At 44.2% G+C, this 27,944-nt stretch overlaps 1 protein-coding gene and 1 long non-coding RNA gene across 5 annotated transcripts in view; one reads left to right on the plus strand and one right to left on the minus strand.

The window, feature by feature from the left end:
• Positions 1-27,944, minus strand: part of GNAS (GNAS complex locus) — a 71,764-nt gene that overhangs the window by 22,165 nt on the left and 21,655 nt on the right. The gene's annotated exons all lie outside the window — the stretch shown is intronic.
• Positions 162-25,155, plus strand: LOC105740695. The gene is made up of 5 exons (XR_001116768.2): positions 162-198; positions 5,919-6,031; positions 7,134-7,196; positions 21,396-21,482; positions 24,774-25,155. It is a non-coding gene; the product is annotated as an uncharacterized LOC105740695 (long non-coding RNA).

The raw sequence follows: 27,944 nt of genomic DNA on the forward strand, positions 1-27,944 counted from the left end.
GCCGCGATGGCGGGGGGCGCGGGCGCGCCCAGGACGGTGGGCGCTCAACCCCGCCTCCCAGACCTGCCTCCCAATTTTCGGTGAGTGGTGTAGCCCTGGGCGGCGTGCAAAGTGTGCGACGGCGGCGCTTACCCCTGCTGTGCGCCTCCTTACCTCCAGCCACCCACCCCGCCCTCCCAGCGGCGCGCGCCCGCCGAGGTAGGTGTCAGAGAGCCGAATTCGAATTATTTGCGACGCCCGGACGGAGTTTCGTATCTTCGGACGAGAAAAGTGCGATGGGAGGGCAAAGCTAGCCCTGCTCGAAGCAGCAGGCGCGCCGGTGTCACGGGAGCCGAGGAGCGGTGGCCGTGGCTGTGGAGTAGGTGCTCGAGGCGTCCTCCCAGGTGGGAGAGGTGGCGGCCTTGCCTGGGCGCCCTGGGGGCTCTGGAACAGAGGGAAAAGTAGTTTACGGAACGTGAACTTGTTTGAGGGTTCTTTCAAAACTCTCAAGTGTCCCGCCGCACGCTAGGATATAGCAGTGCCCGGGATTAGGAACAGGGTTACTAAATTTTCAACCAGTTGACCCCAGCCCGCCTTTCCTGGGACCTTGGTTAGGTCATCTGCTGCCACCGTGGTGTCTGCTGGGATACAGTTTATTCATTCAATAAATGTTTGGTGCCTGCGGGTTCCGCGGCTCACCATGTGCCCAGGTGAGCCGAGGCGGCCAGGTAATCAGGCTAAGACGTGAGCAGTGTCTTGGATGGGACACAGGCCTACATCCCGGAAAGCCCAGATATGCAAAGTCGACAAACTGTCTTCCAACTTTTTCTTTGACTTCTTAACAGAGCCCATGAAACTTAAGATGTTTGAATGGAGGAGAAAAAAGAAAAGGCTACCTATAAATGGAAACACATTTAACAGTCCCCAGGGGTATGCGGCGGCTGATACCACTAGAGGCCTTGAGCAGACTGTTGTATCATTTTAAGTTAGCTTTGAAAATAAAGACACTGTTAGCCATTCAACAGGATGACTGAAATTCCCTTTTCCCCAGTTTGCTCCACTTCGAGTAAGAAAAGGTGTGACAGGTGAAGATGCCACATATTATTTTTCTTGGCCCCTTCAGGTACACCGCTGCCCCCATTGTACAAGGCCTGTTTTTTATGAATCTGAAAGGACAACAGAGGGCGATTCAAAGTCACCAAACAACACTTGAAATTAAGAACAGGAAGCGCAGCCTAGACACCATCCTGCCCTGGGCTGTTGCAGACCCCTGACTTTGTCGAACTTGGCTGAAAAGTTGGGGCCAGGTTTTTGTCACACTCCTGATCATGGCCTCTCTTCCACACAAAAATACACCTTATTTTGAAAATGCTCAAAGGAACTATCCTACGTTGATGCTTTTCACCTAACCAAATATGCATAAAAATATTGTGCAGATACACCTGAATGTGCTCATAGGAAAACTCAGCAGTAAGGCCTCAGAATCTATGATTGCTAGGCTGCTTGTAATAGTGATAGTGAGGCTCACTCTCATCCACCACCTAAATTAGAACCGCTCGATGACACAGCACAGGTTCTATATCTTTAGATGGTAAATTAAACATTCCTGGCTGAATTTGATTGATTGTTATTTTTAAAAATTGTTAAAGACTTGTAAGAGGGAAGAATAGGCCAGACATTTTTGTTATGCTCCATTTGTTCAAAAGCATCTGCCTTCCTGCTTCTACTGTGGCAAAGCACAGATACATTGTCTTTAAGAGGTACAAGGTAAACGGTAACAAATACAACCTAGATACTTATGCCAGGAGCTACAAAGTTATACAATGAATATAATGAAGAGCCTCCTTATTTGGAAATCTCTGAGCTCCATTACCACCTTCCCCTTTTAGATAAATATCACACCTGAACTTTAAAAAGGAGTGAAACTGCCCCATGTCATATACTAACGTGTTCTAGGCAAGGCACAATTGGGACTATTGTCCTAGAAATGGGTAACGCAAGATCAGGCTTTACTCCTTTCAGCTCTCGATCTATGAGGCCACTCTTGAAAACAAAAATTTTTTAAGTGTAGGTTTCACCTATATTTTATTATGACTAACTACTGATGGATAAATAAAGCATTTACTTTGTAAATAAATGACAGCAGGTGGAATCATGGGTTTACAGGTAAGCAAATGACACCCAGAGTGCTGAAACACAAGCTGGTTTGTGGTCAGCTAGGCTCTCTGTTTTCACTCCACACAAAGTGAAAGAAGAGATTTTACTGAGCTTTTGGCCTCAAATTTGACCTCTTGAGGCCCTAAAAGTTGTGATTTTTTTTTTCAAGTCTTTCAGATTTGGAGGCTGCCATGTGTGACCTTTTCATATGAGTTAGTAATTTAATTGATCATTACTGTTTTAAGTACCTAGTTTATGCTTTGAAAGTGGGGCAATCTATTAGCATAACTCTTGGAACAGTCCAGATGAGAGAGCTTTCCAATGGAAGGGGCCCCTCGTCTGGCTCAGGAAGAGAAGGGAGTTATGGAGATTTCAGGGAGGGACAAAGGGCAGAATATCTTGGGTATAAAATGCCCAAGGAGAGCACAGATCTCTGGCTCAGGAGACTTGCTTCATGACCAAGCCAGCCAGTTGAGATCATAACACATCCCTAACCTAAAACACTAGGTCACCTAATGAAAAAACTTGTTTAAACAGATGGTGTCACACACTACACGGAGATACGGCCTCGAAACATTTCTTTCCAACATTCCATATTTGACAACAATGAACAACGTCCCACATCAGGGTTTGAATTCTGTGGTCTTGTCAGCTTCGTGGTGATAAAGGCAGTTTGTGTTCCTTGGCCCCTGGGTATCCTCCTTTCTGAGTAAGAATGCCTTGTCTGCCTTTCGAAGCAGTGGACTTGCTACAGCTTAGAATCTTGAAAATACTGTTCTGCTTAATGCTGTCACTCAGTTTTTGGACAAGAATATTATCCTTGGCCTTTCATTAGTTGGGGTCATTTTAAGTTGTCTTCCAAGAGCCCAGAGCAAATATAATTATAATATTACTTTAATAGCCTAGGAAACAATAAATAGGTTTCCACTGAAACAAACTTTAGCTGTAAGGTTTTAATAATAGTATTTAGCACTTCCACAGTGTTTCCTGTCTTCAAAGCACGTTCTGCACTTTAATTAGCTAGAATGACTGAAACTGCTACTGCAAATGAATGTCAAAGCCTATGTCATGTAGGCGATGAAAGCAGGAATTGTAAAAAGCATTTCCTAGTCCCAGTTAATCCTTGTAAGAAGGCTCTATTACTTTAGACCATAAAAGTTCTTAGAAATTGAATGTAGTGATTATCTAGGACATTTTTTTTCTTGTCATATTCACTAGTTAGTAACTCCAACCACAAAGTAACCCTAAACTTGTATTCAAAACTAAACATGATATAAAACTTCATTTCAGAAGACTTGAAGTCAACTACTGAAGAATTAACTACATGGCCATATGACATTTCCTATTTATTATCCATCAATTAATTTTAAAATGATCTGTTTTTAATTCAGAACATACTCTAATTCAAACAGAATGTGGACGTACATTGGCCAGTGTGTTTGGACCCAATTTCTTGAGCCAGTGGCTTTGAGATGCTGTTCAAACATCTACTTAAAAGCGTGACACACAATATGAGGGCAATGAGGATGTTTTGCAGCCCTTCTTGATCTTTCCTGACTCTCTGATGGGGAGGTACCTCTGTGAGAGAGGCTTCCTGGTCTCTGTGGACAGACGCCCAATTCCCCAGGCCATCAGTGCCTTTCTCACCACATCCCCATGAGCCCCAGAGTGGGCAGTAATGGACTTTTACAAAGCCACCATCTACCTCAAGAAGGGGGAACATAACAAAAAGAGATGACATGTATTACTTTGTTCCTTTTAGAAGCCTAAATGATAATGATGCACATGTTACCCTTCATTGAAGATTCTAGGTGGACAAACAACTTGGATATCAACAGGGAGCAGAAAACAAACCCACTAGCAGGACCAAAAGGCAGACCCATCAGCAGAACACAGGCGGCAGCTTCAACAATTAACTCCAAAACTGAAAGTCAAATCCAGGAGAAGACTGAGGAAGCTCCATTTTCTTTGAGGTACATCAACATCAATAACAGATCAATGGACCCACTTAATGGAGCTCTTAATTGAGTAGAAAAAAATATTTAAGAGTTTTACCGCTCTACAGCAGGAAAGTTAATTTTCCTAAACTGAAATATCCTTCACTTCCCTTGGGGAAAAATTTTCATGAGGACTAAGGTAATGGGAAAACCTGTTGCTTAGAACTTTTAACTTGGCCTTGAAGATGGAAACTCATCCAGGATGGAGAATAATGTAGGGAGACTAGTTAAAAATAGACACGGACCAGTTTACTTTCATGCTTATTTACAAGATGCCTTATTTAAATGACACTTTGATCCAACATCTTACTAAACAAGTGACAACAGGAAAAAATAAGAGGCAGTTGGTGCACCTGGAGATGTGATATTGAGACCAGTCAGGAGGCCTGAGGTTCTAATAAAATTTCCTTAGATAAAAGAAGCCCTTTATAATTGTTCTTATTTTAAAGATTTTGGGTTTTTTTCCATGGTATTCACTTCAAATTTAGCTCCATAGAATTGGAGTTTAGACAGTTAAAAACACTGGATTAATCAGGCAATTCATTTCGTTTAGTTAAATGCTGCTTTGTGGACATATACAAATGAAACAACTGCTAAATAGAAGTTTTACATCTTCGGATTTTATCTACCTGCCAACCAAATGTAGGTAATCATTTTCCAACAGCCTTGCCGTTAGGGACTAGCCTCAGTTTGGGAAAACTGAGATTCAGATTGGGCCTCAGGTGTCATTTGCCTTCAGAGCTAAAACCCCCTCTCCAATCCCACTTCCATCTGCTGTTGGTAAACCAGGAATTAAGCAATTAACGTGACATAATTAGTCACACATTTAATTCATCTAGAAATGTAGATACCTTTTCATCGTTTTGTGTTTGCCCACACGTTTTAGTTGAAATTGAAAAATGTGTAATTATCACTTAGCTCCACCTATTTCCCTGGCTTTTATTTTGAGGGGGAACTAACCATCGGGGCACAGGCTGCACAGCTCCCAATGAGGAGGGCTGCCCCCTCTTTTCGCACAGGCTCCAACTCTCCTCCCCAAGGCCACCGCAGCCTTCTTCTGCTTGATTTCCGTGTAGCCTCCAGTTGGTTGAAATTAAGCATTTGCCGGGGAGCTCAGGGCTATGCCCTCTGCTCTCCCACTCAGCAGTTTATTGAGGGCTTGGCAGTGTGCACAGAACTCTCACTGGCCTGTCAGGAGCCCACTCAACAGCAGAGCCCAGATGGCACTGTGTCTTTCTAAGGTCCTTGCCGACCACTGGAAGTTATGAGAAGGGGAAAATTATTCAGCCCAAACGGCAAGCATTTGCAACCAGTCTGGGGATCAGATGAAAAGGAGATTTTTTATGAGCTACAGACCTCAGCTCTACCCACAGCCACGTCCCAGGGTCTCTGCACGCCGCCCAATACTGGGAAGGCTGCCTCTGCCCGCTTTTTTGAACATTCCTGTTTTTCGGTTGCCTTAGTCTCTACTACCTTCTCAGATTACGGCTCCTTTTGTGCTAATTACACCGAAAAAATTGAAAGAATGTCGCTGACTTTACAAAGAACACAAAGCAGACTTGCTTTAAAAACTAAATATAGCCAGTTTCTTTCAGAAGGCAGACAGACTCGGCCTTCCAATGATTTGTACTATGCAGATTAATTGCAGATGGCCAATTCATTTATTAGGACCCAAATGACAGAAGGGCTCAGCTATCGGCAGTACAGATTAAAAATGTGTTGCTTTTGGGGGCAATTTACATAAAATGAGAAGGTCTGATTAATGACGAACTTTTTTTTCCCCAGCACTTAATTGTAAATTAAGATTTGCTGATGATAATGGGCTAATTTAAGCTACCGTGGAAAGAGGAAAGAAATGGAAGCTGCCGATTGTAGGAAGCAGTACCTGTACTGCGAAGGTAAAAATATAAATGAAACGAAAGAAGAAAATCTAACTTCTCATTCTGGAAGGCAGTGGCTGCCACAGATCACGAGGATATTGTTTTGCAGCCCCTCTTCTCCATTATGTAAGAAATGGCCATTATGTAAGAAAGACAGACTTGGGAAGGGGGTATTATCTCTGCTAGCCAAGCAAATTATAGATTACTCCCCACCTCCACCCCCACCACCATGAAATCCCGAAAGAGTTAATAGGTGAACAGTAGCAGCTTGGAATGATTTATTTTTTTCTAAGGAACATTAAATACTGAATTGCTCATGCTGAAATAACGCTACAGCTGTGATCTGTGGGGCTGAGTTTTGGACACTGGCTCGAGTGACAGGTGTACTCGTTGTTTGCCCAGCTCGGCTGAAATTGTGATGCCTAACTCAAATTTTTTCCCAATTAACTGGTGAGGATTCTGGAGCCAGCCAGGAAAGGGCCTTTTGCCACAAGCACGGAAGACATGCGTGCTCAGCCTTCAACAAAAATGTCAGCCTTAGGGGAGAATGGAGCCGTTGCTCCCCGATAATAAAAACAAGAAAATGATGCTGGGCGCGGTGGCTCACGCCAGCACTTTAGGAGGCCGAGGCAGGCGGATCCCGAGGTCAGGAGATCGAGACCACGGTGAAACCCCGTCTCTACTGAAAATACAAAAAAATTAGCCGGGCGCAGTGGCGGGCGCCTGTAGCCCCAGCTACTCCGGAGGCTGAGGCGGGAGAATGGCGTGAACCCGGGAGGCGGAGCTTGCAGTGAGCCGAGATCGCGCCATTGCACTCCAGCCTGGGCGACAAACCGAGACTCCGTCTCAAAACAAAACAAAAAAAAAGAAAATGGAGGTGGACCTGCAATGTCTAGAAAGGTAGGGAAAAGAGACAATCTAATTGGGACAAAGCCCTTCTAGGTTCTAAAGCAAACAGGTCTGTCCTACAATTCAGCTCTTGGAGGATTTTAGGGATTGAAGCAAGTCCAGGATTCTAGGAAATGTGTCACCAAAATTGGTATTATTAGAGAAAGTGGCACAAAGCTACAAGTGCAGAGTCTGATCTGCAACATGCTAATTACATATATTTTTATCCCAGGGTTGCAGTGACCTAACACCAAGAAATAAAAACTCTGGAAAACTAGCCCTTCACATATAGAAGGTATGATTACCCTCGGGTATGGGAGCCCCTGGGAGAACTTTCACTGGGTCTATGGGTTTAACCTGAGGTAAGAAAGCAGCAGTCACCCAGGAAGGTGGTTGACTTTCAAGAGCACTTGGCATCAGTGAGGGAAGGCACATAGGGAGTTGCGGGATGACGTCAGCATGTAGTAAGGAGGGGAACTCTGAAATGTCCAAAGCCAGCCCAAGCAAACGGCGCTATCTCCACGTGGTGCCCTGGTTTGGAGAGGGAAGGAAGAAGGCTAGGCTATGTTTTGCCAAGCCACGACTTATCACTGAGGAAGCTTTCCTCAATCCATTCCACTGATAGCAAAGGCCCTGGATCCCTATCTTCTGCCAAGATGGTGCCAAATAGCTGAACCATACAAAGGAAGTTGATATAAAACTTAACTGGGACCCAGAGACATCTAATCTCCAAGTTAAAACACCACTCCTTTTACTCATAACCATTGGAGGCATCCCAAAGTCTAGAAAAGCCTAAATGACCCTAAATTCATATTCTGGTGTTATTTAACCCACGGCTCTGGGAGGCGCTCAAGAACAGGATCATTTAATGTCATTCTCAGCCTGAAAAGTTCCTTAGTTTTCTTTTAATTAAATCAGTAATTATTTTAAATGCATCATTTCAACAAGATACCATGAGTTAGTTGAATGAATGCATATAAAACCAAAATGTTGACTAGTATAATCCCCAAATCGAATTAATATTTTAATCTTAGGTATAACATACTTTTATATTTCACACCTTGCACGTTCTTAAATGTGTTAAATGTGTTTTCCACAACTTGGCATAACTACACATCCACTCAGTTTATTGGGTGGGGAGGCAGAGAAGATAACTTTGTTTAAAAAAACAAAACAAAACAAAACAAAAACTATGACTAAAGGATAGAACTCTACAGCAAACATTTAGTTTCTACAATTGATGCCAAAGGTAGAAGAGATTTTGAGAGGAAAAAAAATAGATGGATAATTTCTAAAACATGTAAAGCAAAACAGCAAATATGCAAATACAAGAAAAAAAAACACAACTAGCAGCATGAAAACCCCAGGGAAACAAACAAGAACATCATTGTAATTGATAGTAATTGAACCCCTGCTTAACCTTCCTCCCAATACCTGATAATTCTGTGAAATCACCCAGCTGTCACTCTTGTCCTTTTAGAAACATGACATTGATTTGTCTAGCAAAGACCCATCATTAGAATTCTGAGGTCTGCTTAATGGGGCCACTAATAAATCTAAGTCATCAATTCTTGACCTTTTGTTTCCTGAAATTCTCAGTATGTGGTAAACTGCTGAAAACACATTTTCAAGGTCTGTGACTGTAACATGAAAAATAAAGGATCAAGGCTGCGCTTTGAAGGTCTGATCATATCTGGGCTCTGCCCTGCCTGCACCCCAGAGGGAAAATGAGTAAGATGGATTCGGAACAGCATCTGGGGGTCATATCAATACCCTCTTTTGGGCTGAGCTATTTGCAAATAAAAATGGACTGTGCAAGACTGAACTACAAAGGGAGATGTACCAAGGAGCCATTGCCCCTTCTCCTGCCTCTCCGTGTTCCCTTCCTCCCCCATCTGCCTGGCTTTTTACTGCACTGAGAGATCAGGAAAAATTCCAGCCAAGAGAGTCTAAATTGGCTATGCACATGAGGAAAAAGAGAGAGAGAGACAGAGAGATTATCTAGTCTCAGTTTTGGTGACTTTGAAATAAAAGGTTTGGGTTGGGGAGGGTCAGCTTTTTTTTCAAGGAAGAGAATCATGGAAATTTTTTCTTTTTCTGTAAAAGTGAAACGCTTCTCAACCTTATTTTTTGCTGGCTGGATTGAGCTGGTTGTAACCTAAGACAAAATGTGGGCAGGTGCCTTCAGCTTCCTCTAAATTCTAAGATGGCTGCAGGCACCAGATTCTGACAGTGATGTTGCTGAGAGTCTAGCCATAAAGATATCTTTCCACACGGTTCTCCCTCCACGTCTGCCTAGAAGGACTAGCCTGCTGCTTCATTTCTCCCCTCCTCTGCAGCCGATTTCAGATGGCTGCAGCAGAGAAAACGAGACCCCCACACCTTGTTTGTGTGTACCCTTCCTTCCACGCCCCTCTGAGTGCATTTGGGCTGTGCTGGGGTGACATCGGGACAGGTGGTTGGCTGAGCTGATCCTCTCAAATATTCAGGCAAACTGGTTGTTTGTAGACAAAACATCCAGATGCTTTTTCACGATTGAACTTTTGACCAAATTGATTGGATGCTTTGGTGTCAAGAAGACAAAAACCCAAGTCAAAAAGGTCCCCAGAATAGGACATTTGCAGGCAATGAATAGTAGGAAGAATTATATATTTCTAGCAATGAAAAATGTGAGTTTTTTAGATTGTGCTAAATGACTCGATATTGACCAGAGCAAAGCCACAAGTGAAAGAATGGATCTTTTTAAGGTTATATTGTTCCCATTTATTTGGCTTTGTGCTACCAGAAAGTGGCTTGGAGGCTTGCTTTTTAGTGCTCTGTAAAATGTAAATGGTCTAAATTAAGAAGCTATCTAATCTTAAACAATATTAACTGTGACATGAAAAATGAGACCAATTCTTCCGACATTACAATCACCACCACCTCACATTAACTGATCACCTATGTTTCTCAAAAGCCTGAATATTTCCTTTTCCAAAGTGCCTATTTTTAAGAGGAGAAAAAAATCCTCAAATACTTTATTTATTCTGATGCTGAAAATGTGGTCTCCTAAAGTGGGCTTCCTTTGGCCTCCAGGCTCTGCAAACCTCTACATCTGATTTCTCTCCCCTGCACCCCCCCCCCCGCCGCCCGCTGCACCCCACCCCCCCACACCACCGCTGCCTCTGAATTAAAACTCTTTCTAAAATAAAACCACTAAGCAGCCAGACGGTCATAAGCCAGGATGCTGCTCCTGCATCTCCCTCCTTCCAGATAGAACTGCAGGACCCTAATGTTGCTTTCCAGGAGGAATAGGGGGAAAATGCGTTTTCACATATTTTTTAAGTGTTTTTCCCTAAATGGGTCCATTAAAATCAGCAAGATCACTGTTCCTCCATCTCTGTAGCAGGCAGAATCACCACGCATGGAGATAGGAGCAAATTTGTATTTCCAGTTGGCTCTGATGGGGAGATTGCAGTTGTTCTAGGGAAAGGCGGTCTCTCTATCCCTGCAGTACTGCCTCACAATTTCAAGACCACTGCCTCCTCCCATAAGATTCCGCAGATGTTGCACTTTGCTTGTTAAACCTCTTGCTAAATGTAAGAAATAAAGTTGTTTTACTTGTAAATGTCCATAATTCACCTACTGCAAAACCCTAAGTCCTTGCTGTTTCATTACCAGCTGCCCATTAATAACCATCAAATTAGAAGTGTCTCTAGCAGCATGACAATTTAGTGAGGGGAATAAAGAACAGAAAATCACAAATTGTTCAGAGAAGTTGCCACATAGCAGGCCTCCTGGGGCCGGGGCCCGATGCCCCTTGGTGTTTAGTTCAAGGCCATGGGGCTCTCTTGGGTGACATCACTTCTAACATAGATACTGTGTAATTCAGTTACACAAAAGCAGCCCAGACAAGCAGGCTCACATCATCTCTTGTGCTCTGCGTAAGTCTGCAGCAGAGGCTCTCAACACAGCCTGCACTTCCTGTTGCATGCCAGGAAAGGGCCCTAAAACCAAGGAGGGAGGTGAAAGGAAGTGCAAAATAATGCACCTTCTTTGTTTTTGTTTTTGTTTTTTTTCCTCCCTCTCTGCTCCCTTCATCTCTAAGGACTCCACAGCTAACCTGGACTCATTTTGTTACTTCCCATTCCCAGGAAGAAAGGCCTTTTCGAGCTGTGAGAGTCCAGGATTCACTTATATCTCTTTCTAAACACTACCAGCCCAGAATTCTCAGGCCACTTTTGGGCGTTGTAGCAACACAGTAGGTGCCTCCTATGGACCCCATGCCTCCAATCAGAGCAGGGATTACCGGCAAGGCCGGGAGGTGGGAAGTCAGTGACAGCGCCGTTCTCTCGTTCTTGCTTGAGCTGACTGTAGCCTCTTAACATCTGGTGCTCCAACTCTTTCCCCATTCCTAAAACACAGCTGGCTTCTGCCCATCAGAACATCAGTCCTGGGCTTCCTGGGCTCTGTCCCTTTATCCCGCTCTGAAGCCCTTAAGTGTCCATTTCAACCTCACACCTGACTTAGCACCTGACTTTAAAGAAAAACATCCTTTTCAACAATAAGGTATGTGACCACTTGAAACCCCTCCAAGGCTTTCAAAGCCGGTGGAGTAGAGCACAACTAGGAGAACCAGCCCCGGGGTTAAAATCTCGCAGAAGGAAAAGGGAAAGCTGGCACATAGCAGGTGGCTCCTTTGGGCCATCCTATTCACCATTTGCCCCTGGCTGACTAGTCCTGGGCCCCCACTGAATGGGCCCCTGGTGCACAGGCTCAGGCAAGGGCTTCTCTCCCCCTCTCCAACTGCATCTGTCATTTGGCAGTGACAGCCGTTTTGCACTCTGTACCCTGGCAGCTCACATCTCTTTCAGAGCCCCCTCCTTTCCCCCCACCACGAGCCTCCTCTGTAAAAACCGGAAAAAAAAAAATCTTCTTTCATCATAATTAAAGTGCTGTCAGGGAAAATGGCATGGCTGAGTTTTGCTGCTGTTGAAATGACCCTCCTCCTCCACTCCTCTTCGCTTCTCTCATTTGCTAAAGTGGTCCTTTCTCTGCCTGAAATCAGGCCCTTTGGTGATGGAAATTTTAGCTTAAAGCAGAGTTCTAAGCAGAATCCTAACCTTGCGAGGGTGGGGAGAAAATCAGTGTTTTGAGCTGGTGTCTGTTTGCAGCGAGGTGCTGGTGAGGCCATTTTCATCGGGAGGAACGGTGGCGGTGGCTACTTCTGGGCTTTAGGTCCACACAAGGTCTCCTAAATACAAGTCTCTGTCATGGTACACAATTTAGCAAAACTTGGAGGCTGATTCTCCCCGTTGACTTAGCTAAGGGTCAGGAGGAAGCTATTTAGAAGTAAGTACAGAGGTTCTGCATCTGGGAAGATAAAATCCAAACGCCTCTCATGCTCAGAGGGAAAGCATGCCTGCATGTTTACTATCACTGTGGGCCTACGTGCTTGTGTGTCTGAAATAAAACTGTAACTGATAGAATTCGATGCTCTCCTCCTCACTGAGGGTTACTGAATCACACTTGGGTGGGTGGGGGGGTACTTCTTGTGCGTTGTGGACACCGCATCGTGTAGGGGTCTTTTTAATACCTCATATCATTTTGTGACAATGTCATTCTAATCCTGTTAGCCATCACAGAACTTTCTGAAAATAATTTCAGGTGGGTGACATTAAAAAAATAAAAACCCACCCCTCCGAGTGACTTTGAACTCTGCCATTAGAATCCATAACATCTATTCAAATACACATTATGGGAGGGCCTCATAATCATCCCAGCCGTCACCTACTTACATTATAAGGAAACTCGAGTGTTAGGAGCTTTCAAAATTAGTTTAATTTCCTTTTCCTAAAGATCACGCATCTCAGAAAGGCCCCTTTTAACTTACACTGGGGAACTTAATTGGCAGGCTTTTGGGTTTCTATAAGAGTATTGCTAATATCTGGCAAGTCAAGATGGCAATCTGGGCTGCCCTCAGTGGAATCATTAGCTGTTAATACACCTCTGAGTAACTCTAAGCTAAGGTGTGAAATCAACCCAAGCGCCAGTAAGCCCCAGTTTTTCCTAAGGATATAACCGCAGGACAGTTGGCGAGGGGGGCTGTTTATGTAACATACAAACAACAAGGTTGTTTTGCTGCTGGCTTATTTGCTGGCCTGGCCTCCTCCCTTCTTGCTCCTTCCCCCATGCCCTTTACATTATATTTCTTTTTTAAAGAAAGCAAAGCAACCATATAGTACTCAAGCCTCTTTTATTTCCTGACTGTTGTATGTGTCATAGCCGTGGATGCTGGAGAAAAACATGGGGCTTGTCATTATCGACCGGAGCCGGAATGAGTCAGGCACCCTGAAGGCTAAGATCTGAACCTGACTGCCACTGAATGGGGGGGGGTACCCCGCTGCCAGGCAGAATAACACTAAGCACTATGCTGCTACTTGGAGATCTGGTGTGAGGGGTCCACGTGTCCTGGGGTCACAGTGGAAGAAAGTCAACTCATTGCTTAGAGGGCTGCTAGGCAGCCATAGACTTGGGTTGGGAATAACAGGGTATGGGGCTGGAACTAGAAGTGGGGAGGGGGTGACTGCCCAAATGCCCTCCCCTGTTCACCCCAATGCCTCTTGTTAGAATGCTACTCTTAAGAACCCCATATTAAAGAGAGCCATATTAAAAATGCGACTCTCTGGGCTTTTGGGCCTCTAAAGCTCTTTATTAAAATGCACATGTCCCTTAAAAGTAGCCCCATCAGCCTTTGCCAGCTAATGGGATTAACTAAAGAGAACACAGCCACCTGCAGGGAAGTAAGGAGGCCTGGGGCCAAATCACTTTTCAGATGTGCCATGTGCTCATCCACGATCACCCAGAACACAAAATTCAGGCATTCCTGTTTCGGTGGCAATCTTTAAGAAGCCACAACTTAATAATTCTATAAATCTCAATCATATTCATTATGGAGCAAAATTCACCTGAGAGTTCTTTCAGTTCAGTCATCCAGACAAAAAACCTTCCCTTGTCTTATTTTTAACATAAAAAATAGCTAGCAATCTGTATTACACACTCATATTTTCAAAAAAACATAAAGGTCACTATCATGTGCTGTGATACAGAGACCTATCAGTTAGACATATTATTTCAAGGGTAATAAATAGATAATTTAAAAGTATTTGTGAAAGGAAAGTTGGAAATTAAATTCTGGAAATTAAAATGTGTTTTTCATTCCACAATGGCTGGGAATTAATTATAGTATTTGAATACAGAGTATCTCTATCTGCATTAGGGAACAAAACAAAAGAGACCCAAAGCTCAGGATCTAAGATGGAGAACTGGAACTAAGATAGAGGGCAGGCCAGGAACTAAGATGGAAGGCAGGCCAGGAGCAAAGATGGAGGGCAGGCCAGGAGGGAAGATGGAGGGCAGGCCAGGAGCTAAGATGGAGGGCAGGCCAGGAGCTAAGATGGAGGGCAGGCCAGGAGCTAAGATGTAAGACTAGAGCTAAGACGGGGGCCAGCCCAAGAGCTAAGATGGAGGGTTGGAGCTAAGATGGAGGGTTGGAGCTAAGATGGAAGATGAAAGCGCTAAGGTGAAAGCACTCTATAGTACATGAGGATCTGGCTGCAAACTACACTTTCCCATCTAACTCTCAAAACACTAATCCTAGACATAGAAGATTTCTAAGGTTAGGTGGGAAATATTGGGCCCATCTTCCTAAGAGAATTTTAGTCTTGAAAGATCCTGGAAGGCATAGTTTGGCTCCAGAGAGTGCACAATGAAAGAAAGAAGACGGCAAAAGGCAGTTCTCAGCACCACTCTTGGGCCAGGCCTCTGCAGCCCCTCCTGGAAGCAAGACTGCCTCCTCAGCATGGCCAGTAACCCTCTGGGCTATGCCTCCTGGAGAAAGGCCTCATTCAGTCCCATGACTGACAAGTTATCAACAGGGAGGTCTATCCTGTGACTAGCAAAGGTTCAGTCACTGCTGTTTGTGCAGAAATTTTCAGCCTCAGAGTGGCATGAAAATCTGAATGGCTGTGCCTGTCAAATGTTGTTTGTTTTGACCCCAGCAGATCCTTCTAGGTTTTCTGCAGTTTAATTATCAGCACTCATGACACTTTTAGGTAATCTCTGATTTGGTGTGCTCAACTGGGCTGGAGACTCTTAGCAGGTTGCTGAAGTCTTTTGGTTGACAATCTTTCCATCTTTCCTTATTTATTCCCTGTGTAATCACTTAGCAGAGACTGCCCACTCTTGTTAACTTCCTGGGTTTGTTTTGATTCCATCAAGGGAGTAGCAATGTCTCATACTTTTGTCTTCCCCACGGGGAAGGGCACATATTTGGCACTCAATACATGTATATCGAATGAATGAATTAACAAATAAAAATGCCCGAATTGAGGCAAACTCACCGACCAGGCAAGGATTCATCCTTCTAAGGGACGTGGCAGACACGTGAGCAGCTACTGCAAGCTTAGAGATGCTACTAAACAGACAAAAAGGAGTAAGTCTTTTTCGACCTACAAGTTAACCAAAAAATTAGGAAATAACTTATCAGTGAGAAAAAATGGGTACATGTGCCAGTCCCTGTGTACCAAGGACTGGGCAGGATTCCATGCTTTTGCCAAGTTGGACATAACCTACATATGAGTAAACCTCAGACCTGCCAATAGTCAAACATTTGAAAAATTAATCTGTGACAACTGTTGTCACTTGGAACCATGATGCATTTAACTGTTTTCTTAAATTAGGCATGTCATTTTATGCTAAATTTCCATTAAACATTTCCCAACATTTCTTTCTTCCTGAAGAACCACCACGACCCCTAACTCCCTGACAACTCCAAAATGTCACAGAAGGCCCATTTTATAAACATATTTGTGAATGAGTTCCTTTTCTTAGCTATTAGATCAGCAATTATTTTCCCCAACATTGGCCCCTAATCAGCCATCTTGCTAAGTCTCAAAGCAACACAAATTTAGCTCAAATCAATTAGCAACACATTTCTAACTCTTGGAGCTTGGGGAGAGTCTGAACTCCTCCTGATGGGATGAGGCTAACGCCTTGAGAATGAACTGAGAGGCAGGTCAGCCCAGGAAGCCACTTCTGCCTTTGTGGTTGTGCTTTACAAGAAGGCCAAAACGTGGGAGAATGGGGTCCAACCACAACAAATTAGGATGAAATTTTGATTTTATTTTTTTCTCTTGAGCTGATGAATGAAGCCCAGGACATAGAAAGGCAGCTGACGGAATATTTTCCCCACCAATGCCAGGAAGCTGAAGGTCTGGTCTTGTGATTTGCATCTGGCTGTGATGTTCTCTCTCTGCCCCCCACCCTCACCCCAGCACAGAGCAATCAACCTTGTCCCTGTTCTCCTCTGACTGAATTCCCCCCTTTTCTCTTCTGCTCACCTTTCCTTGCTGAACAAAATTGTCTTCCCTCTCTAATGAACATACCCCAAGAGAATAAAACTTGTTTTTCAAAGTGGGGAGGTGGGATGAGAGGAAGAAAGGAAGGAAGGGAGGAAGGAAGGAAAAAGAAAAAAAGAAAACAACGCCTACAGTGGGTCTGGCTGGAACCCAATTCTCAAGGACATTGATTTGTAAAGTTCAAAGGTTTCCCCAACATCAAAGATGTATACCTAACATATACGACGCTCACTTTTAACCTTAGGGTTTGCTTTGTTTTGTTCTGGATTATTATCAAATTTAAAAATTTATGATTTTTTTTTAAAGAACTAGAAAGTTCTCTGTGTGCCAGACTTCCTAAAACAAAACAAAACCACTTAGTGGGATAAGGCACTTGAAAACACTTGGAAAATGAAGTTGTGCTACACGCAGTGTGTTCCTAACTTTAAAATAAAACAAAAATTGGACCATCGTTTTAGATGGTCCAGGAGATAAACATTTGGGAAACATTATCAGGAGATAAACATTTGGGAAAGCAATAAGAGGTGAGAGGGCAGTGGTCAGAGCTCAGAGGGTGGTGGTGGCCTCCGTCTTGGCACACAAGAGAGGCCTCTGTCCCAGCTTTTCTGGTTGGCACTTGAACGAACAAGGGACCTCATGGCGCAGTGAGATGGGGAGGGGAGGATGCCCCAGCCTGGATTGTGAACCTGCCTCTCCTCCCCGTACTCCTGTCCGGTCTAGCCAGCCTGGCCCCTCAGCTGTGCCAGCCACACCCTCCTTGGCAGCGCTCCACCCCCTGCCTGGTAGAAGGATAATCACTTGCAACCTGATCCTCTCCTCTGTTCCGGACTAGAAGTTCCTAGAGGGCAAGAACCCCATTTGGTGCTTAGAGCTAAACTTGGCAAAGGCACTCTTTTCTTTTTTCTTTTCTTCTCTTTTTTCTTTTCTTCTCTTTTTTCTTTTCTTTTCCTTTCTTTTCTTTTCTCCCCTCTCCCTCCTCCCTCCCTTCCTTCTTCCTTCCTTCTGTCTCTCTTTCCTTTCCCTCTTTTTTCCTCCTCTCTCTCCCTTTCTATTTTTTTTTTTTCAGACGGAGTGTCATTCTTGTTGCCCAGGATGGAGTGCAATGGTGCAATCTCGGCTCACTGCAACCCCTGCCTCCCGGGTTCAAGCGATTCTCCTGTCTCAGCCTCCCGAGTAGCTGGAATTATAGGCATGCGCCACCACGCCCAGCTAATTTTGTATTTTTAGTAGAGACGATGTTTCTCCATGTCAGTCAGGCTGGTCTTGAACTCCTGACCTCAGGTGATCTGCCCACCTCAGCTTCCCAAAGTGCTGGGATTACAGGCGTGAACCACTGGTCCCTTTCAAATTTTTAAATTTAATCTCTATTTACTTCTTTCTTTCCGTTTAATTTCTCTTTGTCTCTCTCTTTCAAAAATAAACAACTGGCCAAAGGGAATTGGTTTTAATTTCTGAGTCATTCACAAGGACCCCGGGATTTCAAAAGATCAGAGAAGGAAAAACAAAGGGAGGGAACCTCAATTCTTTCCCTGCTCTTCCCCGCTAGCGAAAGAACTGAACAAGTGAAAGAACTGTGGAAGGACGATGGCGAACACGGAAGAGCTCTAAGGAAACTGCCCTGTAGTGTGTGTTTGTGGAGCAGGGGGATTAATATGGAACTGCACACTATGATTCATGCCTTCTCAAAACTGTCTATACACCTGAGTAAAGAACAGGGGGAGATAATGATCGGTAAAATCACAGCAGGGTGAGGGCAGGCTGGGGGGATTTCCTGTAATATTATGATGTCATTTTAACAATAAATACAACTAGAAGAAAAGGCACCAGGCCAAGTGTGGGATGTGGGTTCCATGTCCTGTGGGAAGCGAAAGTGGGCAGTTGGGCCCCAGAAGGGAGAGTTCTAAGAGGGTGTGGTTCCCTCTAAGGGAGGGATTTGTGCGTCTGGCGCGGGGAGAAGACTGACCAAGAAAGCCACCAAATAAACAGACCAAACCCCCAACCACCCCTTCCCTGAGAAAAGCACAGAGTGGCTGCATTGGTGTTAAAAGTAAGGTCCCCGGGACCCAAGACAGGATGAGAGCCCCAACCAAAACACCCTGGAAACATGGGGCTTTTTTCCCATTTGGGCACCCTACATTTCATCTAGAGAATTCCAAGATCCCACTTTCTGAGAGCAGACCCAGCCATTCTGAGCTCTCTGCTGACCTCTGGTGGGGAGGAGCTCCCGTGGCCCAGGAAAGTTTGGAAAGAGGCCGCCACCTGCCCTGGCCTCCTTTGTTCCCCACGGTCTACAAGGTCACCTGCCCTCAGCCACCACTCAGGGCTAGAAGTCAGGGACTGTGAGGAGGAGAAAGTGCAAGAAAAGTTTTAAAGAATCCTCAGAAGAATATGGGCATAAGAGAATAATGTCGTAGGAAAGTTATCAAGTAAAAGAAAAAATTTTAAATAGATGGGTGGGAGGGATGTTTATCTTAAATCAACCCTGTGTATTCAGTTTCTTTAACTTTACACTTTTAAGAGAGAGGGAGGAGAGAATGTGTATATGAATGGGGTATGGAGGGTAAATTTGATCAGAAAGAAATAAATTCCCATTGGAGGACTCTGTAGGTCCTTGTGTGGGAGGCCTGTGTAGCCCTTCTCAGATAGATGACCTCATCATTTTCCAGCTGCAGGGTGGGGTGGTGGGGGGCAGAAATGGAAGGGAATGGCAATGGTACCTGTTCTTGGAACCAAGGAATTTGACCCAGACACCGTCGGACCCAGCTTCCCCTCCAGTGGAAACCAGGCCTAAAGAAGCCACAGTGGCCTGCCCCAAGGCAGTGCTGAGCCTGAGATGGACAGTAGGGGTCCCGTCCTTAGAGAGGACACCTTCGCTAGTGAGAATGCCCCGGTGTGCCGTGAAGCACTGAGAAGGGAGAGGGGTTGAAGAGGGGAAGAACTTAAAACTAGCCCTGAGGTCTCAGAGACCCTGAAAAACACAATGATGCATGAATGGAAAAGCAATGATTTATCCCTAGCAAGTCCCTTCTCTGTAAACAATCATTGACCATGCACCTCAAATTCTACTCCATCTCTCCATATTGTCTTAAATGCTAACTTCTCCAGGTAGGCCCCTTAGAGTTCCCTGGTGGAAACTGGAGCTCTGCTCACCTATGAACCTCTTTTCTAGCCCTTGATTGAGGTGTGAAAGAGTTTACCACCAAACTCTGCTCCTGCAAAGATTCTCCTGGTGATGGGGACCCAGAAACTATTAATTATTTACCAAAGGACAACAGAGGGTCCTACCACTTGATTTCCTATACAATCTGCCATTTTGGAACAGACATTTTAAAAAGTGTGTGTTGGATAGGGGGTTGGCATACCTCGTCTATTGAAACTTTATAAGATAATTAAATAAGTTTTAAAATGAGAAAGACATCCCTCCTGTTTTTTCAGTTGAGAAAAACTAGAACCAGGTATTTGTCCAAGATCTCAGGACCAGTTCCCAGGAGAACCGGGGCACCAGGGCTGTGAATCTGGAGGTTACCTGATTGTGTGCTTTCCTGCCTTGGCTAAGATCTTCAGATCCACTAGTTAAAAGTGGCCGGGATTTGTCCTTAGATGTCAATTGCTCAACTGAAAACTTTTAAAAACATTCCTCAGCCTTAGGGGCAGGGGCTGTGTCCTTGGGAAGGAGGATTTAGGGAGGGGGATGCGGGTTCTGCCTTAGGCGCCAGCGCAAGAGTGAATTTTTGAAAGCCAGGCTGTCAATAGTAAAAGCCGAGCGCCATCTGCCAGCCGGTTCTGAGTAGCCTTGCTTTCTTTCATTGTTTCCACTTCCCAGCCCTGAATAATTCGTGTTCTCATTTCTTTCCCTCCAAAAAAAAATGTAGTTCCTGCTCAGAAAGCCTCCCCAAAATAAGAACCCTATTTAAAAATAAATCTCAGAAGAGAGTGAGAGAGCGAGGAAAAAAAAGGAAAAGTGAGAAAGAAATTCGAGAATTCCTTAGGAGGCTGCTTTCCGCTCTCTCCCCTTTCTGGGTTGTGAAACTTCTGAGAAAATGAGAGATGAGCCCCCTTTCTCCAACTAAGGCAGCCCTAATGGTCTTGCTTCTTCTTTCTGACCTCCCACCTTCTTGTGGCAGAGCAGATGCCCCATTTTGAGCCTGCCTTAACATCTGAAATCAGACCCTAACTCTGGAGAATCAAGATTGCGGGGCCAGGAAAAAAAAAAAAAAGCTGACTGCAGTGGTTCATGCCTGTCATCCCAGCACTTTGGGAGGCCAAGGTGGGCGGATCATCTGAAGTCACGAGTTCGAGACCAGCCTGGCCAACATGGCGAAACCCTGTCTCTACTAAAAAGACAAATATTGGCCGGGCACGGTGGCTCACACCGGTAATCCCAGCACTTTGGGAGGCTGAGGCAGGCGGATCACCTGAGATCGGGAGTTTGAGACCAGCCTGACCAATGTAGAGAAGCCCTTCTCTACTAAAAATACATAATTAGCTGTGTGTGGTGGTGTGCACCTGTAGTACCAGCTACTCGGGAAGCTGAGGCAGGAGAATTGCTTGAACCTGGGAGGTGGAGGTTGCAGTGAGCCAAGATCATGCCACTTCACTCCAGCCTGGGTGACAGAGCAAGACTCCATCTCAAAAAAGAAAAAAAGAAAGAAAGAAACAAGAGAGGCGTCCACTATCTGCTATATGTTAGCTTAAGTCTGAGGCTGAGATGCCTGCAAGCCTTTTGGATTCATCCCTGGCACCTGAGTTCCAAGTCTCAATCTCAAGCCTCCTTTCTCAAGCTGTCCCTGTCCTGCCCCTATCTTGCGTCTTGACTTTCTCATACATAAAGCTGAACACACAGATACCCTCTGCTTCTTCCCTGACAACTCATCAAATTTAAGGTGCTCTCCTGACCATGGCAGGACCCCAGGAATACTTGGCAGAATCATTCCCAAATGGGGCCTTGTCAATACTTTCAAGAATCAAACTTTAGCCTTTTCCCGATGTCAACTTGGCAAATTCATGGAATCCTAGAATAAAGTTCTAGAATCAACCAAGGTCCCAGGAATGAGAACCCCCCAACTTCTAACCCAGTGCTGTTTGTACTATTCTAGGACCCTCCCAAAGAGCTGGAGCTCCTCTGCCCACAGCCTCCCCCATCAGATCAGACCTATGGTAGAAGACAGCAAGGAGTAAACGCCGTAAGCTCACAAACACCAAACTGCCCTAGGATGAACGATTTCGTAAGAGCGCTCCAGAATGACTGGATCCCATCAGGAACATTTCCAAAGACTCCCACTCAGAAAGGGGAACCCTCCTGGGAGTGTCCATCCTAAAACCCACACTGGCCATTTGCTTTGCAAAACAAAATGATCTAATGTGCTTCCTTTTAGCAGCTAAAAATGCTTAATTATAAATAGCTAGACGTTTTCTGGCAATCCAACTTTTAAAAATTTTCCCCTAACGTCTGGCATTTGTTTTTGGGTTCTGCCCTGAGTCTTCTAAGCATTTGCTTGGAAAGATGTTGCACTTTCGCAGGCAAAATTTCAAAATCAACATTCAAAAAGCTTGCCTTTGGTAATTTCTAGGATTCTGCAGTAAGGAGGTTTTATAGTTAGGGGGCACTTTGCTTAGCTGAACTTGTGACATAAAAAGCTAGTCTTCAGACAAGTTTTGATTTCAAATGATATTTTAAATTTTACATGTCTGATATATAATTTATCAGACTACCAATATATTTCTACACCTTCCCCTAAAGAAATCCTACTAGTAAAAGCTAAAGTGTTAAAATACACCTGCATGTCTGGAGTGGAGAGTGGTCATTGTCTATCTATTTATTTATTTTTCTGGCCTTTGCAATGAAGTCAGAGGTCATAAATTTGAAACTCCCTAAGGAAAAAAAAAAGAAAAAAATCTCCTTTGTTTGAAAAAATTAGATCCCTAATGAATCTGTTTCAGTTGTTACAATCAGATGTTTCAACTTGAAAACTTGATGAGATGAATTCAGATGTTACAATCTGAAAACTCTACAGAAAGACCAAATGGGGGCAAAAATATAAATGTGTCACGTCAAAATATAACAAAGACGTTATAAAGTCCCCTTCCATAAGAGTTACTTGAGAGAGGCTGGTCAGATGCAAGTTAGGGGCTTAGACCACTGCTTAAAATTAAGATCACAATTTAGTCCTGTTATGCTTATTCCAAGAAATAATGGTTACAGAGTCTGCCCTAGGATGGAGAAGGCGGTGTCCACTTTATCAAAGACCGAGCGCAAGACTCTTGACCAGGAAATGTCCTTGGATTGTTACTTCTATTGGCATAGCTATGTTTTATTCCTGAGAGATCTTATGCTCTTTCTCAGTCCAGCCATTCCGAGCTGTTCCTTCCACTGCCCCTCTCTCCTGCAGTCTAACTTTCTGCCTTGAAAGATCAGTTGCTAAAGGTTATAGGTCACCTCCATGCAGTAGGCTGGTTCTCTATGGGCCTGGGACTAGGGAGACCCAGTAACTGGGGCCCACACACTGCTTGCTGGTGTGTACACATTATCAGTTAAAGGCTCTGCTGCTGTTTTGGGGAACACATATAAAGTGGGGCTCCTGCCACCCTAGAGCTGATACGTTGTCAGCAGCCATCTGACAGATGGGTCCTTCGTGTCTTGGCATCCTTCTCTACAATGCAGAGTGAATTAATTGAGTGTGCACCAGTCAGAGAGAGAATTCCTAGCCTGCTACAGGAAAAGGCATCCTTAAGAACCCCTAAGTGGAAGATGTGATCATTTAAGGGTAAAGGGTATTTAAGCATTGATTTAGCCTAGCTATGGGACTGACTTGGTTAATCAAAGTCAGCTCACTGTTTACTTCCCTGAAAGAATTTCCTTTTCTATTCTAGTTAGGGTCATCTGGGTCACTTTCTTCTCTGAGATTTCTAGAAATTACTTCTGCAGGGTTGCACGTGGTGGCTCACGCCTGTAATCCCAGCTACTAGGAGGCTGAGGCAGGAGAGTCGCTTGAACTCAGGAGGCAGAGGTTGCAGTCATCTGAGATCACGCCATTGCACTCCAGCCTGGGCGACAAGATTGAAACTCCATCTCAAAAAAAAAAAAAAGTAACTGCAGTGGACAAACTTTTCTCTGGAAAAAAAATATAATAATACGTATTTTATATTATATATATGTTTATATAATATATTATATATATATTATATATATATATATTTTTTTTTTTTTGAGATGGAGTTTTGCTCTTGTTGCCCAGGCTGGAGTGCAATGGTGCCATCTCAGCTCACTGCAACCTCTGCCTCCCGGGTTCAAGTGATTCTCCTGCCTCAGCCTCCCGAGTAGCTGGGATTATAGGTGCCTGACACCACACCCAGCTAATTTTTTGTATTCTCAGTAGAGATGGGGTTTCACTATGTTGGCCAGGCTGGTCTTGAACTCTTGACCTCAGGTGATCTGCCCACCTTGGCCTCCCAAAGTGCTAGGATTACAGGCGTGAGCCACCGCGCCCAGCCCCGATATATATATTTTTAAGATACGCAAGTTACAGTATATATGATCTTGAACTCTCCAGAATTTGATACTGATGATGTTAGGGCAGTAGTTATCAATGAGGGGTGACATTTGGCAATGACTAGAAACAGTTTTGGTTGTCAGACAGAGAGCAAGAGAGAGTGTGAGTGTGTGTGTGTGTGTGTGTGTGTGTCTGGTATGTAGGGGTCAGGGATGCTGCTACACATCCCACAGTGCATAGGACAACCACCCCATGAAAAAGTGTCAATAAAGCCACTTGGAGGACCCCTCTGTTAGACTGAGCCCCCCAAAATGCTTCTAAAATTCTGGCATATAGGTAACTAGGAGAATTCACAGCGTAAAAGTAAAAAGCTGGTCTGGCTAAAGCTTTGGGGCCTATTTGAATCCAAGCTTTGTCCTGGGGTGGGGGTTGGCGGTAAAAGTCAAGGGGGACCCTTCTTCGCCTTTGCCGGCCCTGGCCATCCCTCTTATTTTCACATAGACATGCCACCTGTTTTCTGCCTTATACTGTCTCACCATCTAGTGGTCACCTGAAATATCAACTCACCTTCACCATCTTTGGGCCCTCCTAGAGCCAGTCATTTAAAAATTCCCATGTTGGGGGGCAGTGGGCAAAAGGAACCCCCTGAATGACGTCAATGATTTAATTAATAAGTGAATTCAGCATCTTGAAGGCCCTAGTAGAGCCACAGAAAGAGCAGCTATAAGGAATTAGGATGGACACTTCCTAAGATTTCAAAAGCCCATGAAGGCCAAAAAAAAAAAAATCAAGGGGCTGATTATAAATAAGGTCTGTCTTTTGAAAAGAGAAACCCACAGGGCTTTCTGCTTAAATCCCTCGGACACAGATGTTACATAACCATAGATTTTTAAAAAAGGTATCTATTTAAAAGGATGTGTTCAAGTGGTCTCAGTAACGTAAGTACCTGTATACTTCCTAAATAACACTCTCTATTCTTGACAGGTTTCCTGTTTTCATTTTTTTCAGCTGCACCACCAGCTACTACAACTCTAGAAAAATGGAGGCACAGACATGTGGGTCCCAGAGCCCTGGGGGAGCTGGAATGGATACTTGCTAACACAAGGGACACGAGATTCTCTTTCCTTTGGAAGGGTCCTGTCACGGCCCTTCTTGGGTTCTGGACTGTCCTACGATGCCTGACTTTAGTTTCTGTGGATCATGATAGGCATTACTCGTTTTTTCCCCCTCAAATATCCCACAGCTTCAAACTTACCTGAATGCAGGTTCCCTGTAAAAATACCATCATGTAATTTGCACATTAGCAATCAGTTTGATGAATGGCAAAATTGTTCAAATGGAAAAGAGGAGAGAGATAGTGTGATCTTTTGATGGAGGGGGAGAGGCAAGAGCCAGATAAATCAGATGAGAGAGGCGAGGCTCTTGCAGCCCAAGTCTTAATTTCCTTGTAAGAATTTATGCTCACTCAGTGGTGACACTGAGCTTGTGAAAGCTCAACTGTGACACTCCTTAGAAAGTAGTACAGAGATTTTTTTCCTTCCCATTATCAACTCATTAAAGGAAGTTAAAAGTACTTACTCTGTCCCACACACAGTGTGTGTGTGACAATGTCGGAAACACTGGCTGACTCATAATAAATTTGAGATTGGATAACAATTTATACTACCTTTATACCTCTCTCCTCGCCCCAAATTGAATCATTAAAAAACATTTAGTAAGATCGAATGTGCACTTCTGTGGGCAGAACTCCACAAGTCAAAATACTCCTGAATTTAAATACTCCTGAGGTTTAACAAATTACTCTGCGATGCAATTTGGGATTTTACTCTAAGGAAGTACAACAGAGGCACACTCCCTTAATTTCCATTGCCCTGTCACAGATCAGTTGCCTAACATTCTTCCCTTAGCATAGTTCCCAGTTGTTGCATGTAGAAAAGTGCTCCACTGATTCTAACTTGAAAGATGTGTGCCTCGTGTGTGCTCAAAGAGCATGTGACAATCAACATAATGAAGTCAAACATTGTTTTGTTGTGTTGTTCCCTACCTGTTTCTTGGAGGTCTCTTCATCTTCAATTCCCATGAGCTGGCCTGGTTCACCATCTGGCTGTTGGAAAGGAAACTAAACACATTTTCTTTTCTTTTCTTTTTTTTTTTGATGTGTAATAACCGTAGAACAATCCAAGCTCAGGTCCTTGAGCTCAGCCTCGGTATTGAGTTGATTTATAGTCAGGAGCTAATCAAAACAGAAGGGGGAGCTGGATAGGCAGGGGTGACAGGTGACACTTTTACAGGACAAGTCAAAAAGTAAGTTATCTCCTCATCTGTCTCTGGCACATCATTCACCTGAGAGTGACTTCACACAATTATAAATGTGGCAAGGTGGCATTTGTCTACTGCTTGAGTTGACCTTTATTTACAAAATGTAAACAAAGAATGTACTCTGAAAGGTGGAGACAGAAAGACAGAATGAGATGGCTGGCACTTTTAGAATTTACATGTTAATAGTCTAATGGGAAATGCAAAAAACAGAAAAACAAAGAAACAAACAAACAAAAAACCAGCAACAACAGAAAATTAACCAAACCCAAAACCTCACTTGGAGCAGGGAGAAAAAAAAAAATCTAGGAGGAAAAGTAAATTTCTAAAATTAAAAGTTGAGGCTTGGTATGGTGGCTCACACCTGTAATCTCAGCACTTTGGGAGGCCAAGGTGGGCAGATCACCTGAGGTCGGGAGTTGAAGACCAGCCTGGCCAACATGGTGAAATCCCATCTCTACTAAAAAATACAAAAGTTAGCTGGGCATGCTGGCAGGCACCTGTAATCTCAGCTACTAGGGAGGCTGAGACAGGAGAATCGCTTGAACCCGGGAGGCAGAGGTTGCAGTGAGCCGAGACCATGCCACTGTACTCCAGCTTGGGCGACAGAGTGAGACCCTGTCTCAAAAAACAAGAAACAACAAAAAGAACCCAAAAACCCAAAACATTTTTGGGGTACTTATATGTGCCAAGCACTGGGTTGAGCATGTTACCCTTTAAAAAAGACTCTAGATTTCTCAAATTGTAACTTTGCTTCTAGTAGCTGGCCCTCTTTTTGGGGGAATTACGAAAAAAAGGCCAGGTGCTGTGGCTCACACCTGTAATCCCAGCACTTTGGGTGGCTGAGGCGGGCAGATCATCTGAGGTCGGGAGTTCGAGACCCGCCTGACCAACATGGTGAAACCCTGTCTCTACAAAAAATACAAAATTAGTGGGGCGTGGTGGCACATGCCTGTAATCCCAGCTACTCGGGAGGCTGAGGCAGGAGAATTGTTTGAACCCAGGAGGCAGAGGTTGCAGTGAGACGAGATTGCACCACTGCACTCCAGCCTGCGCAACAGGAGCAAAACTCCATCTCAAAAAAAAAAAAAAAAAAGAATATATCCTCCTTTTGAAATACTTCTCCTCTCCTTTGTTCAGGGGCTTCTTTCCCCCAATTTGTATTTGTGCCTTCCTTCCAGTCTCTAAACTGCATAAAGGCCACTTAGGACTTGCAGACTCTTCAGCAGAACTCCCAAAGAGAGGCTCAGGTCCATTCGCCTCTTCCTTCCTAAAGAGAACATGATCTTATGCTTAGGGTGACCACAGGCCGGAACAGGAATCTGATGGGAACAAAAGCTCCATTCAGTCTAATTTAATGAAATCTGTGAAGGTGCTTGTTAGGGCCAGAGTCTCCTAGTCCCTATTCCAAAGGGTCAGAGATGGTCAATTAGGCTGCCCAATGCTTTTAGTTCCCTCCGTTGACTAGTTTTAATTGATGGTGAGGACCTTGTGACATCAATTGGCCCTGTCCCTTCTCTCTTGAAAATTGCTACTCCTCCTGAGAAATTTGATTTTTAAATGGGCAAATGGCATGAGTGGGTTTGAGAGGAACCTCACATTTGCTACTACAGGTAAAAGAAGCTAAGAAGTGTAGAAACGAATTGTTGTTCGCTACTGATGTGTCTCCTCAGAGTTATTTAGAGGCATTTGAAGAGCCACAATTTTGCTGGGGTTGGGAGTAAGTTTTATTTGGAGGAAAAACTAACTCTAAAATTAAGAAGGAGCATGGCTGGCATTGGGAATTTCAAATCTCGGTTACTTTCTCTAAAAATAAATTTATTTTTTGCTTAATACTAA

Source organism: Nomascus leucogenys, chromosome 13 (genome assembly GCF_006542625.1).
Source record: "Nomascus leucogenys isolate Asia chromosome 13, Asia_NLE_v1, whole genome shotgun sequence".
Taxonomy (NCBI): Eukaryota; Metazoa; Chordata; class Mammalia; order Primates; family Hylobatidae; genus Nomascus; species Nomascus leucogenys.